A 12867-nucleotide genomic window follows, 5' to 3' on the forward strand; every position below is an offset into this window, starting at 1 on the left:
TCCCGCCCGGGGCCCACCTCCCCTGGCGTCCCGGGCCTCAGCCCCCGGCTGCCACCCTGCCCTCCGGCTGCCGGGCCCCCGCTCGGCTGTCGGTGTGTCCCGCCGCCCCGTGCCCTCCAGGACCTTCCCGCGCGGCGACCGCGGCCCAGGGCTCCCTTCCCGGTGCTGCCTCCGCCTCCGTCGCTGGTTGCTTTAGTTCCTTCTCCCTCTTGGCTGTTTGGCCTGTCTCTCGGGCTTGTTTTATTTTTTCCTTCCTTTTTTCTGCCGTCTCTGTCTCTCTTCCCTTCTCGATGTCTGTCTCTCAGTGTCTCCCTGTCTCTGTGCTCCCCCTCCACCCCCACCCCCCCGACTCCTTGCGTGTTGTCGCTCCTTGTCTCAGTCTCTGCTTGTCTTTCGCTCTCCGTGTTACGTCGCCCCCACCCCCACTTTCTCCCCTGTATCCTCTCTCCCTTCTCTCCGTTTTTCTGTGCCTGGTTCTCCTCCCACCTCCCCTACCCCGGTCCCCTCGGCCAGTCTCTGTCTCCCTCCCTCTCTTTCTCTCCATCCCTCTACCCGCTCTGTCCACCCTCCTCTCTGGCGCCCTCCCCCTCTCTCTCCTCACTCTCCACTCCCTTTCACAGGCACCCCCAGGGGCAGCTGGGGAGGGGGCACCACCCCATTCAATCCCATGATCTGTCCTTCAAACCCCAGCCCCAAAAGAGGTTGGACAGGTGACAGGGACAAAGGGACCAGAGCTCCAGGGTCAGACATGAAACAGGGAACGTGGAGAGGAACTGTTTCAGGCCTGTGCCAACCGGGGGGCCACCCAGAGTAAGATGTCAGTCCTGGAGGATGATGGCCCTAGGACGCCCACAGTTGCCTCCTCTGGAGACCAAGCTGCCCTCCCACTCACTTTATTTGGGACTCTGGAAGGATCTAAAATCCTCCCAGATTTAGTGGAAGATCAGCCACAGGTGAGCTGGCACTGGGCCTACTTCTCCTTTCACCTGGGAGGAGCAGGTGAGCACTTGGGGCCCAGGCAGGCAGTGATGACTACAGGGCCATAGAGCCTGCATCAGGAGTATGCATGGCCTTGGCCACAGTGGGTGCCAAGGTGCAGTTCGCCCCCTGCCAGGCACTCTGCCAAGCCCTTCACCCACACAGCCACCTTCTGAGGCTGGTACTATTATAGTCCCACCTTATAGATGCAGAGCCTGAGGCCCCAGAGGTGAAGGGACTGGCCCAAGAGGCACAGCGCTTAAGGAGCAGAACTATGACCTTTGAAAGCCCAAGTCAGCCAGCTCCAAACATCCACCCCCCTCAACTTTCCTCCGGCCCCAGGCCAGCTCCAGGCTCTCAAAATGGGGGACTCCCACATGGTGGGTGCACATGGTACCTGTGGTCCCGGCTCTGAGGGTGGCACGGCCTCCCTCACCTGGCCAGGAAGGAAGACAGGGGGTTTCTCTGGGCCCCGGGGGGTAGGCAGGGAAGCCCAGGCCTAGAGCTGGCCCCCACTTCCCCAACACCTTTGCCTTCCTGCCATCAGCATCTGCCCATCACGCCTGCCTTTTTCCAACCCCTCTGTCGGTCTGGCCACTGCTTTGCTAGCCAGGAGTATTTAACACGGGAAATCAGAGGTTCTGCTTCTGGGGCCCCATCCCCCACCCCTGAGGCCCAAGGCCACTCAGGGGACAGCTCAATGGAACTAATGCCCCCACCTCCACCTCTGGGTGAAGCGCACTCATGTGCCACCCGTGGATTGGGACCAGGAGCCCCTCAGGAACGCAGGCAGCTGCCTCAATGCCCCTCGCCCCACCCTCCCTGGAGCTCTCCCCAGCATCCCTCTATCTCCTTCTCCATCTTTTTCTCATCTTTCTCCAGCCTTCCCCACCCCATCTCTGGTTTTGTCTGTCTTCTTGCTCCTCCTGGTTTCTCTCTTTGTCTCTCTCTCCCAGTCTCTCCCCCACCCTTTCACTCTGTCTGTCTCTTTGTGTGTGTGTCTCTCTCTCAGCGTCTCTGCCTCTGTCTCCCTCCCTGTCTCCCCCTCTCTCCCTCCCAGCTTCCTTCCTGTCTCCCGGGCTCCTCTAGCCGCATCCTGCAGCTCCCCCCACTGAGCCTTGAGGATAATGCTCTGTGTGGTCGAGGCTCAGTCTGGCACACAGCAAATGGTTCCAGTTCCGGGCACGTTGGACACAAACTACCTGCCAAGCTGAGCACAGGGACTCAGAGCCGCCTGGAGCTGGGGGTATGCAGGACCACGTTAGCTGCAGAAGGCAGAGCAGGATCCAAGTGTCCCTGTGTAAGCTGGAGGCGGAAGTGCTGTGTAGCCTATGGCTAGACACTTGCCCTTTCTGAGCCTCAGTTTCCTTGTCTGTAAAATGAAAACAATCATGGTAGCACACCAGGCCCTGAGAGGTTGATGTGAAGCATGGAACATAGCAGAAAGCACAGTGCTGGGCAAATGCTTTTCCCCTTACACTGAGCCAGGGCCCATTAGGGCCCATGGCAACTGGCAGAGCCACCGTCTACCCAGGGCAAACTACTAGGCTGAGCACTGCCCTGCACAATTTCACGCCAGCATCACAGCCAGCTGACAAGGCAGGCAAGGGTCACTGAACCCGTTTCACAGGTGGAGAAACCCAGGGGCATTACCAAGGTGAGGATTTGAACCTGGATCTATCTTCAGATCCTATGCTTGCTCCCCTCTGCCCATTAGTTGGGAGATCCCCCAGGCCAGGATGGGTCATGGTGGTGGCCATACTGTACCCCTGGCCAGGCAGAGAGTGCTGATAACTGTGGGCTGAGTGAATGAAGGAAGGAATGAATGAAGGAAAGAACACACATCTCCCCCAACCTTGCTAAGAGGCAGTGGGGTGTCCTAACAGAAGGGATTCAGAGGGAACCAGGGGGAGGTGGATGGCACCCAGGAAGGCGGGGGAGGTGGCACGGCACATCAACTCACTTTGAATCGACTAACCCAGGTTAACCAACCCCTGCGTGACTGCCAGCTAACCCTGGTTCACCCTCTGATTCAGGCCCTTTTCAGTCTTTGCTCTTCTGATTATATCAAGGAGAAGGTCTTTGTTTGGCGCTAGTGTGTCTTTAAGGCCTCTCTAACATTTGTCATTGTCCATTTTTAATAGACCATCTCAGGCTCAGCATTCTAGAATTTACTTATAGATCCTTGTTTTCTTGATAATATTTACAGTTATTTTTCTGGTTTTGGCAAGTGAGACTGGCTTTCCAAGCACAATAATGATATAAAGCTTGCTTGATAAATGCACTTATCAAAGTTTTTAAAACCTGAGTTAATTTAAAGACAAATATGGAGTAGGCCATAAGGCAGGTGGTACAAAATGCCTGAAAATTTGGAAACGTTAATCTAATCCAGTGCCTTTGTAGCTGAGGACATGGTGGCCCAGAGGGGCAGGTCCTTGCCTGGACACCCAGGGGTCAGTGGCCAGGCTGGCCCAGAGAAGGCAGCCCAGGCCTCTCACTGCTGCCTGGGCGGGGGCTTCCCCATCCTGCCCTGTCCACACTTGGCTCTCCAGGCGCCCAAAGCCGAGCTGTGAGGAGCAGGAGGAAATGTTTTCCTTCTTCAATTGGAAAAAATAACAGTGGGGCCAGGGCTGCTCGGGGAGGGGACCCTGCCCTTCTGTCCCTTGAGCCTGGCCTCAGCAAATGCCTTCCGTGCAGGAAGTGCTCCTGACACACTCACTGCTCCGAGAACCGCCTTGGTGACAGGAATAGAGTCCTCTGGGACAGCTCAGCACCCCCAGGGTGGGCCCCAGGGGTGCCAGGAGCCACCAGTGCAGCTCCTCCGGGGCTCTGCCCTTCTCATCACACCCTGGGAACAAGCTGAGAGGTGGGTTTTATCAGCCCCATTTTACAGACGAGGACACTGAGGGTCAGGGAGGTGCCACCACTTGCCCGCAGCGGCATGGTGTACCGGCTCCTGCTCTGGGCCACTGCATCCCTCCACCCCTTGCCTTAGAGGTGAGAGACCTGAGTTCCAGGTCAGCTCTGCCCCAGCCACCTGGGTGACCTTGGTGGAGCCACTTCTCTTTGAGCCACAGTTTCCTTTTCTGGAAAAAGGGGAGCACAATCTGCCTCCCAAGGCTGCTGTGAGAATGGAAAACACATGCATGTCAAAGGCCCATCATGTCAGGAAGAATGTTCTAGTTCAGAATAATGGGGTCCTCTCCCCCAGGCTCCTCCAATCAATCATCTGTGCCCCACTCAGGAGAGCCCCCCAGACCTGGATAATGATGTCATCCTCATAGCAGCTGCGTCTGAGACACATCATCAATGCCAGTGTCCTTAAGGCGTGGGACGAATAAGATCACCTCTTTAGGTAACCCTCCAAATCTCCCTCTCCTATTCCTGTAAACATGGACACCAAGGCTCAGAGAGGCCTAGAGGCTTTCTTGAGGTCACACAGCAAATAGATGGCCCGAAGTGACCTCTGCCCCCTCTCTAGTCAGCCTTGATGCTCCACAATGAGTCTCCCTTCATTGACATCATGTCCTACTGGAGTGGCCCAGGACGGGTAGGGGGACTCTCTAGTAGCAGCACTGACAGGAAGCCGTGCACATCACGCTTAAGTGTTTCCGTTGGACACTTGGTGCTACTGGAGTGACCTGTTGGTTTTTCCCCACCACAGACTGTGTGGAAGACCAGGGGGTTTACCCTGCTTCCTAGTTCTGGAGTGTTGCCTCCTTGGCCCGCATTGGCTCCCGCCCCCCGGGGGGTGAGTGGCTGTCCTTGACTGTGACAAGCTGAGCCCCTGGCTCGCTTTTCTCTGTCTTTGTCTCTCCCAGGGGCGGGAGGAAATGGTTCTCATTCCTGGTGGTGAGAGACGCCCTCTCCTGACTCTGGGCACATCCTTGCCCTCTGTGGAAGGACGCGGCAGCCTGGGGTGGGGACTCAGAAGCCCCCATGCACCCATCCTGGGCGCCTGGCCTGCCAAGCCCCCGCGTGGCCCCTTTGTGCTCTGTGAGTCGGATAATGGGCGGCATTCTCAGACGTCCAGTCATGGGTCTGGGCCCGTGAAAGGACCCCGGCGGCTCCACACTGAGGCCTCTGTCCAGCAGTGGCGGGGGGGGGGTGGGGGGGTAGGCAGGGCCATCCCAGGGGGACCCCACCCACATTCCCAGGCTGCCACCATTGCCAGGGGACATCTGCTGGGGGACGGGCTGGGGGGCAGGGGCAGATGATCCCTGAACAGATGGTGGGTGCTACATACATAGAGGCACAGGAAGACAGGAAAGCCACAGCTGAGGAGGAGCCAGGCTCACGTGGGCTGAGCACCTACTGTGCACCAGACATTTCCCAGCCAATTCTTTAAAAACCCTCAAAGGTCCATGCTAGTGATCCCATTTGATGGATGGGGAAACAGGCTAAGAGGCAAGGCCATGGTGCTGGGTTTGAACCCAGGTCTGTCTGACTATGCTCATTCCAGCAGATATTGAGTGACCGCCTACTCTATGCCCTGGGTCATAGCAGTGATGATGCCCTGAGGAGCATTTTGGCAACCAAGCCCACAGGAGCAAGACAGGCAGGCTTCCCAGGGGAAGGGGCACCTGAGACAGGTTTAGGGAGCCCTCACAGGTTACTGAGTATCTAACATAAACTTCATCTCTCACACTGCAGGGACTGTGAGGCTCCTCTATAGGGGAGGAGGCTGCAGTGCAAAAAAGGACAGTGACTTCCCTGGGGCCACCCAGCTGCTCGAGGTGGAGCTGGAACTTTCAGGTCTGACTGTTCCCTCTTCTCCAGGAGTGGGGTCCAGCCAAGGCTAAGGAGCTATTATCCTGTGGTCCTGGGTTCAAGTTCCAATGCTCTGCCTCCCATCTGCATGACCCAGAGTGAGTCCCTTTGCCTCTCTGGGTCCCAACTTCCACACCAGTGAAATGGGTCTACATGTCCCCACCTCTCCAAGCTGTGGAAATCAATGAGATCACCTCTAGATCACCCAGCTCGAGTAAAAAAATCAGTGTCATTTATCATTGAGTCATCGATGGGGAGGAGATGCTGCCGCTCTACCACCACCCTCACCCTTGCCCTGGAAGTTTCTTCCCCTGCCCTGCCCTGGCTGGCTGGAGCTCAGAGCTGGTACCCACAGAGGCATCTTCTCCTTGTCCCTTCCTCTGCCCCCTGCAGCCAGACTCTCATCTCAAGACACTCTGTCCCCTCCAGACTACATCTCCTCTGGGCCTCAGCCTTCTCTTCTGTAAAATGCACCTGCCTCTCAAAAGAGTTGGCCAGTGACACTTGGCATCTGCTCAGGTGTTTCCTCAGTGGCTCCCTGGAGTCTGCTGCTAGCAGATACCCCTTAACCTGGCCTAAAACTGAGTGCCTGCCACATGCTGAGCACACGTGAGAACTGCACAGGCCTCAAGGCTCGAGGATGGGGCCACTGGGATGCCCTCGCACCAGGTTGTAGGGAGGAGGTTGGCCTGGATGAGCAGGGCCTAGTCTTTCTCCTCCAGGGCCTGCATGCATCGCTAAAGAGAACCTAGTGTCCAGAGAAGGTGTGTTTCCTCTCTTGTTTTCTTGATCCACTGGCATGCATCCCTCAAGACCCTGCCCAAATGTCACCTTCCCTGGAAAGTTCTTCCTAGCGAACTCCTAGGCATCCCTCAAGGCCTAGTCTAAATAGCCCTTTTCCTGAGAAGACTTCCTTGAGCATGAAGCAGTGTCAAAACTCCTCCCATCACATTGCTTACCACACAGTATGAGGGCAACTTGCCCTCCCCAGTGGACTGGGAGGTCTGCCAGAAGGGGATATTTAGTCACTGCCAATAAATGTTAGAATGGATGGACAGCTGTATCACCACCCCAGGGCATCTGCCAAGCAGACAGGATGGTCATGCTGGCTGCTGGAGACCCCCTCCTGGGCAGTGCCAGACAGACTCTGCAGAAGCTGCCTCCATAACCCTTATTTTGTCCATGTGGCCACACTGACTATCCACCTTCATAAGACCAGGCCACATCAGGCCATCCTGCTCTGTGCCCTGCAGCCTGGGCGACCCACTGGTCCTCAAGGTGACCCCTCACCCCTGATTCCTGGTGTAGTTCTGAGGGTCCTGCCCCCTCCAGGCAAAACCCTGGGTAGAATAAAACACTAGAAAACAGAGTCCTTCCTTCATTCAGTAACCCCTAACCAAGCACCTACTATATGCCAGGCACTGGGAATATTATGGGGACCCCACAGGCAAGGTCCCTGTTTTCAGCCCAACCTCATGGGGGAGGCAGCCTCTAATCAAATAATCATATAACTGCAAAAGGTCACTGATGCTACAAAGGGCAATACCAAGTGGTTCCAGGACTGCTCACAGGGGGACTTGAACCCACCCTGGGCTCAGCAAGGGCTTCCCTGAGGCGGTAACCCCTGAGCTGAGCTCTGCAGGATGCTGAAGGGGGATCATTCCCAGCAGGAGGACAAGAGCAGAGGCTGGAGTGAGGAGCTGTGCGGGCCCTGAAAGAGCAGGACACATGCCCCGTGGGTGAGGTGGGGCCCTGCTGGGTTGGGGGCTAGGCAACCCAGACTGCACGGCTAGCTCAGGAAGCTGTGGGTGCTGTCAGAGGGAGAAGGGCAGGAACCGGAGGGCTGATGGAGGTTCGGGAGGGAGTTTTCGCAGATGTCTGGGCAGGCTATGACCCAGGGGCCTAGACAGGTGGCAGAGGAAGAGGAAGGCAGCCCAGGGCTATTTAGGAGGTGGGCTCCCAGGGTTGGGTACCGGGATATGGAGTGGGGGTGGGGACTCCTGGCAGGAGGTCCTAGGTCGTGGGCTTCGCCAGACAGGGGGTGCTACCTCTTTTGGAGTCAGAGAGCAGCCAATGGGTGGGGCCCAGACCCATTAGGGAGGCATTAAGTTCGAGGGCCCTGTCACTGGGTACAGACTCTGCCCCAGACTCCATCTACCCTATCTGCACTCACAGAGGGGGCATCACACCCCCAGGCCAATGGCTCCGGGCAAGAGCCTTTGCAGAGACAGCTGCCCCAGGAGGCTAGACCAGAGCCTACTGGCCCAGCTCCCAGGGGGCCCCCTGGGGGCCTGGTACTGAACCTTCCCAAAGCCCACGGCAGCCTGCAGAAGCCCCTGGGTCCTGAAGTGTGTGCACAGCAGGCTTGGTGGGAGAAGACAGGTGTGAGGGGATGTGCACACAAGTGCAGTCCTGCGTGTGTGTGTGTGTGTGTGTGTGTGTGCGTGCACGCATGCTGGGGTCAAGTGTTAATTGATGGGGGCCTGGGTGCACATGTGGGACAAGTGGACAAGCTAAAGTCTGCATGTGTCAGAGGCTTACATGAGGGCTGCTGTGGCCCATGGTATATGGTTCAACTTGGGGCTCTGGTCCGAGAGGCCACTGGTCCTGGTCTTGCTGCCCCTAGGCCTGCTAGAGGGTTTCCTCCTGAAACTCCACGGTTTTTAAGATCAACCTTCAGAAGCCTGATATCTGCTTTGTAGGGTTCAGCCTGGCCTTGTGTGGTCTAGCCTCTGACCTCAAATGGTCCTGCCTCTGGCCTTGGATGGTCCAGCCCTCAACCTTGGCCAGGCCAGCCTGTGAGCAATTGTTCAGCCTGGCCAAAGTCCCCTCTGTTGAGGAACTTGGAACTGATTCTTTAGGGACTTTTGGGTGACATCATCCTTCATCTTACTCAAAAGCAGCCTCCACTGACCACAGGGTGTCTTAGGACGAGCCACCATCCTTTGCCTGGACTTCCCCCCAACATCCCCCAGAGTTAGAATATGAGTCCCAGAGTTCCCAGCAGCCCCTGAGTTCCTTGTGTGCAGATTAAGTCCCTCTATGACCCTGAACTTCTCTCCCTGCACTATCCCCTTGGCTAAGCCTCCAGAGTGCTTCCAAGACTTGGCTCTGTCTTCTCTTCTTCCAGGCAGCCTTCCCAGATCTCCCAGACAGGGTTAGTCCACCTACTCTCGACTCCCATGGCTTCCCATGGTGCCACCATGAAAGCATCCATACCAGGTGACAATGTTTCTGTTGCCCTGGCTCCCCTACCAGCCAGGAGGCATCTCAGGAGCTGGATCTTGTTGGGGGCATCCTGTGTCCCCTGCATCACCAGGCAGAAAGTTAGACTCAAAGCAGTCTCACAAGGATGAATGAATGAATGGGGGAGGAGATGAACAAATGTTCTCCCATCACTTTCTTGGCTGGTACCCACTCCATGCAGCTCCAGGGCCCTCTTTCTACCACCCCTCCCCTCGCATCCTGCTAATGTCTTCAACTGCTCTCATCCACCTGCCAGGGAAAATCGATTCCCCCTGGCCTGGGGAGGGTCTGTGAGTCTAAAATACAAGTTTTCAGATGAGAATATGACTTGGTTGGGTTGAAATTTACAGGGCAATTGTGCCAGCTTCACCTTCATCCCCCAGCTAAGGGCCACAGGCAGGGGAGGGGTAGTGTGGGGTCCCCATGCAGCATGGGGGCCAGAGGGACCAGGTTTACATCCTGCCTCACCACTTCCAAACTGTGAAACCTTGGACAAAGCCCTTCTCTCTCCCAGCCTCTATTTTCCCTTCTGGAAAATGGGGGTGAGGCTCTACCTCTCAGACTTGGGGGAGCCTCATCACCCCTTGCACAATCCCTGGCACACAGCAGAAGGTCAAGACTGCAAGGTCTAAGGCAGAAAAACACTTTTGGAATAAAGGCAGCTGAAATTTATTGAGTCTGCCCAGGAGCACGGCTCCCAGGGCTTTCTGGGAATTATTGCATTTATTCCTCACAACCACCTATGAGGGAGGACCTTTTCTTACATCCACTTTGCAGGTGGGAAGTAAGACATGGCAGAGGTAAGTGATTTGTCCAAAGTCACCACCTGAGGGGACCCAGAAGGAGAAAAGAGAGAGAGAGAGGATGGAGAAAATATTTGGAGAGATAATAACCTAAAACTCCCCTAACATAGGAAAAGAAACACTCAAGTCCAGGAAGGGCAGAGTCCCATTCAGGATAGAACACGCCAAGACACATACTAATCAAATCAACCAAAATTAAAGACAAAGAAAAATATTAAAAGCAGCAAGCAATAAACATTCAAGGTAAAAGCAACAGATAACATTCAAGGGGACCCCCATAAGGTTAGCAGCTGATTTTTCAACAGAGACGCCACAGGCCAGAAGGGACTGGCACAATGCATTTTAAGTGATGAAAGGGAAAAACAAATGTACAACCCAAAGTACTCTACCCATGCTCTTGTTCAGATTCAACGGACAAATCAAAAGCTTTACTGGACAAGCAAACGCTACAAGAATTTGGTGCCACCAAACCAGCTTTATAACAAATGCTTAAGGAACTTCTCTAGATGGAAAAGAAAAGCCCACAACTAGAAACAGGAAAATTACAAGTGGGAAAGGCAAACACATGGCAGAGTCACGGACTGAATGTGTGGCACAGCCTGGATTCAGCCCGGCCTCCACGGCCATGTGCTCCAGGCAGAACCTGGGAGGCGCCCAATGCCCCTCCCTTCCTCCCACCTTCCAGTCCCAGATCACCCCCCAGTCACCTCCTATCAGTCTGACTCCTTCAGCAGCAAGCCCCACCCCCTCCTGCTGGGCTGCCTCCACCTTCCTCTCCTAGAATCGCATCTCCATGAAGCAGCCTGAGGAAGATTTTCAAACTACAAATCTGTTCCTGTGTTTTTCTACAACTTGAAAGCCTGCAATAGCTCCTGGGGTAAAGCCCCAGCCCGTGTCCCTACAGCCTGTGGACTCCACGGTGGTCAGAGGCCCCTGTACGCTGCTGGTCCAGGGCTCACAGTTCCTAGTTCCTGGGTTATTTGGTTAATGTCTGAAGGCAACTGAGGGCAGGTCCCTGTCTGAAGGTTCCCTGCTGCTGCCCCAGTTTCCCTCTCTGTCCCTGGTGGTGCTCCTACATCCCTAAGTGAGCAATGGACGGGTCCTCAGGCTGGTTTGGTGTCCAGCAGAATAGACTTTGTGGTGGGTGCGCGGGCCTGGGCAGAGCATGCTGCGGAGACTGAGCAGCTGCCTGGGGAGGGGGCCCCCAGCACCAGCCCAGGATCCAGGGGAAGCTATTTCCAGCTCCAGGAAACAGGAAGTGAGTCATTGCCTGAGAAGGCCAGCCGGACGCCCAGCACCTCGGGTGCGATTGATGAGCGCCTGGACGGAAGGGCCGGCCGCACCTAGGGAAGCAGGAAGGGGGCCTGGGGGAAGAGGATAGGAGGGGAGACCCTCTCTGCAGCAAAACAGGCGGTGCTGTGGGGCCCCAGCGGAAGCCAGTGAGGTCAGCACAGAGGCAGCCACCAGCCCATTGTTCCACACACCTGGGGTAGGCCTGTGGGGCAGGGGCAGCCACGTGCAGAACCCCCCAACCCAAATGATACCATCCTGTGCGCCCCCAGGGCAGGCCTCTCCTTATCTTGCTTACTCCTCACATGAGCACAGGGTCTCACTGGCCCATTTTACAGAAGGCTGAAGAGAGGCAGAGCTTGCTAAGGCTATGCCAGCAGAGAGGACAGCATGGGATTTGAACCCAACTCTGTGTGAGCATGGAGCTCTCTCAGAGCATACAGGACACTTGGGAGACACCAGCAGTGGCGAGAGGCAGCCACCAAGGACATCTAGGGCAGGCATTTGAGGCACAGGCTGGATTCCAGTCCTGTTTCAGTCTTTACCTGACAACAGGGCCAATCAAGTCCCCCCTCCCTGGCCCCCATTTCCTGGTCCCCTCTCAAGAGGCTTCGCTGGCCAGGACAGAGTCAAAGTCAGGGGTTGGAGGCTGGGAAGGTGCCCCTGAGCTGGGGTTCCCTGAGCAGGGGAGCCCCTTCCTCTATGCATCACTGCCTGGGGCTCCAGAGACCCCAAGGATGGTTTTGGCTGGGTGGTGGGGGCATCACCTTGTGAACCTCCATTTGGGACAAGGGGTGGTGCTGGCCCGCTGTGGTTGGGGGAGGGACTCAGGAGAACTTTCACTTCCTCAACTGTACCCATGTCACCTCCATCCATTCTCACTTCCCCTTCAGTGCCCATGGGCAGAGCTGAGCATCCCCTGCCCCTAAAAGAACTGAGGGTTCCCACAGCCCAAGTCCAGCCCCAGGACCTGGGCTTGCAAGTGCCTGCAGCTACTGACAGCACCCTGAGGCACCACGATGGAGTGTGTGCTCCTAGGTCACAGGGTCAGGAAGAGGCAAACTCAGGCAGCACAAACCCCGATGCTTTGCTGGGATACGACCTGGGTTGAAGTTTTTCTTTTGAATCTTGAGTTTTCTAAGTTTCATCAGATAATTTGTATTATTTGCATCAAAGATAACATGGGGCAAGAGCCATGGGCTAGAGGATGTGGGTTCTGATGGAGTTTTGCTGGGATTCAGAGGCCCAATGCACAGCTGCACCTACAAAGGCAGGGGTGGTAGGGCCCAGAGCCTGGATGGGAGGGACTCAGCACAGAGGGACTTGGGTCCACTGCAGTGGGGAGACGGGGGCTCAGGACAGATGGCCATCTGTCTGGGGTCACCTACCCAAAAAGGGCTGACAAGGTTGCTCACCCCACACCTTCCCATGAGACACAGTTTCCACTAACCTGAGTGATCAGCAGGTGCCCTTTGAAAGACAGCATTGGTGGAACCCCAGCTCTGCAGCTTTCTGGCAAGTTACCGCCCTGCTCTGTGCCCCAGTTTCTCCGGGCTGCCATGGAGCATTAACTCCATGTGGCGCCACACAGTGGGTGCATATGTGTGGGAGCTGCCATTTGACAGACAGGGTCTCGGTGCCATGTGCGTGCAGAAGGGCGGTCAGGACAGTACCAGCCTGGGTAGGTGCCCAGTATCAGCTATGGCCACAGGCAAGCTTCCCACCCGTTTATTATGCAGCCCCAAAGTGCAGGTGTTTGTCCTTGTCCCTCCGCCTCCTG

This window comes from Sus scrofa, chromosome 13 (assembly GCF_000003025.6).
Source record: "Sus scrofa isolate TJ Tabasco breed Duroc chromosome 13, Sscrofa11.1, whole genome shotgun sequence".
NCBI lineage: Eukaryota > Metazoa > Chordata > Mammalia > Artiodactyla > Suidae > Sus > Sus scrofa.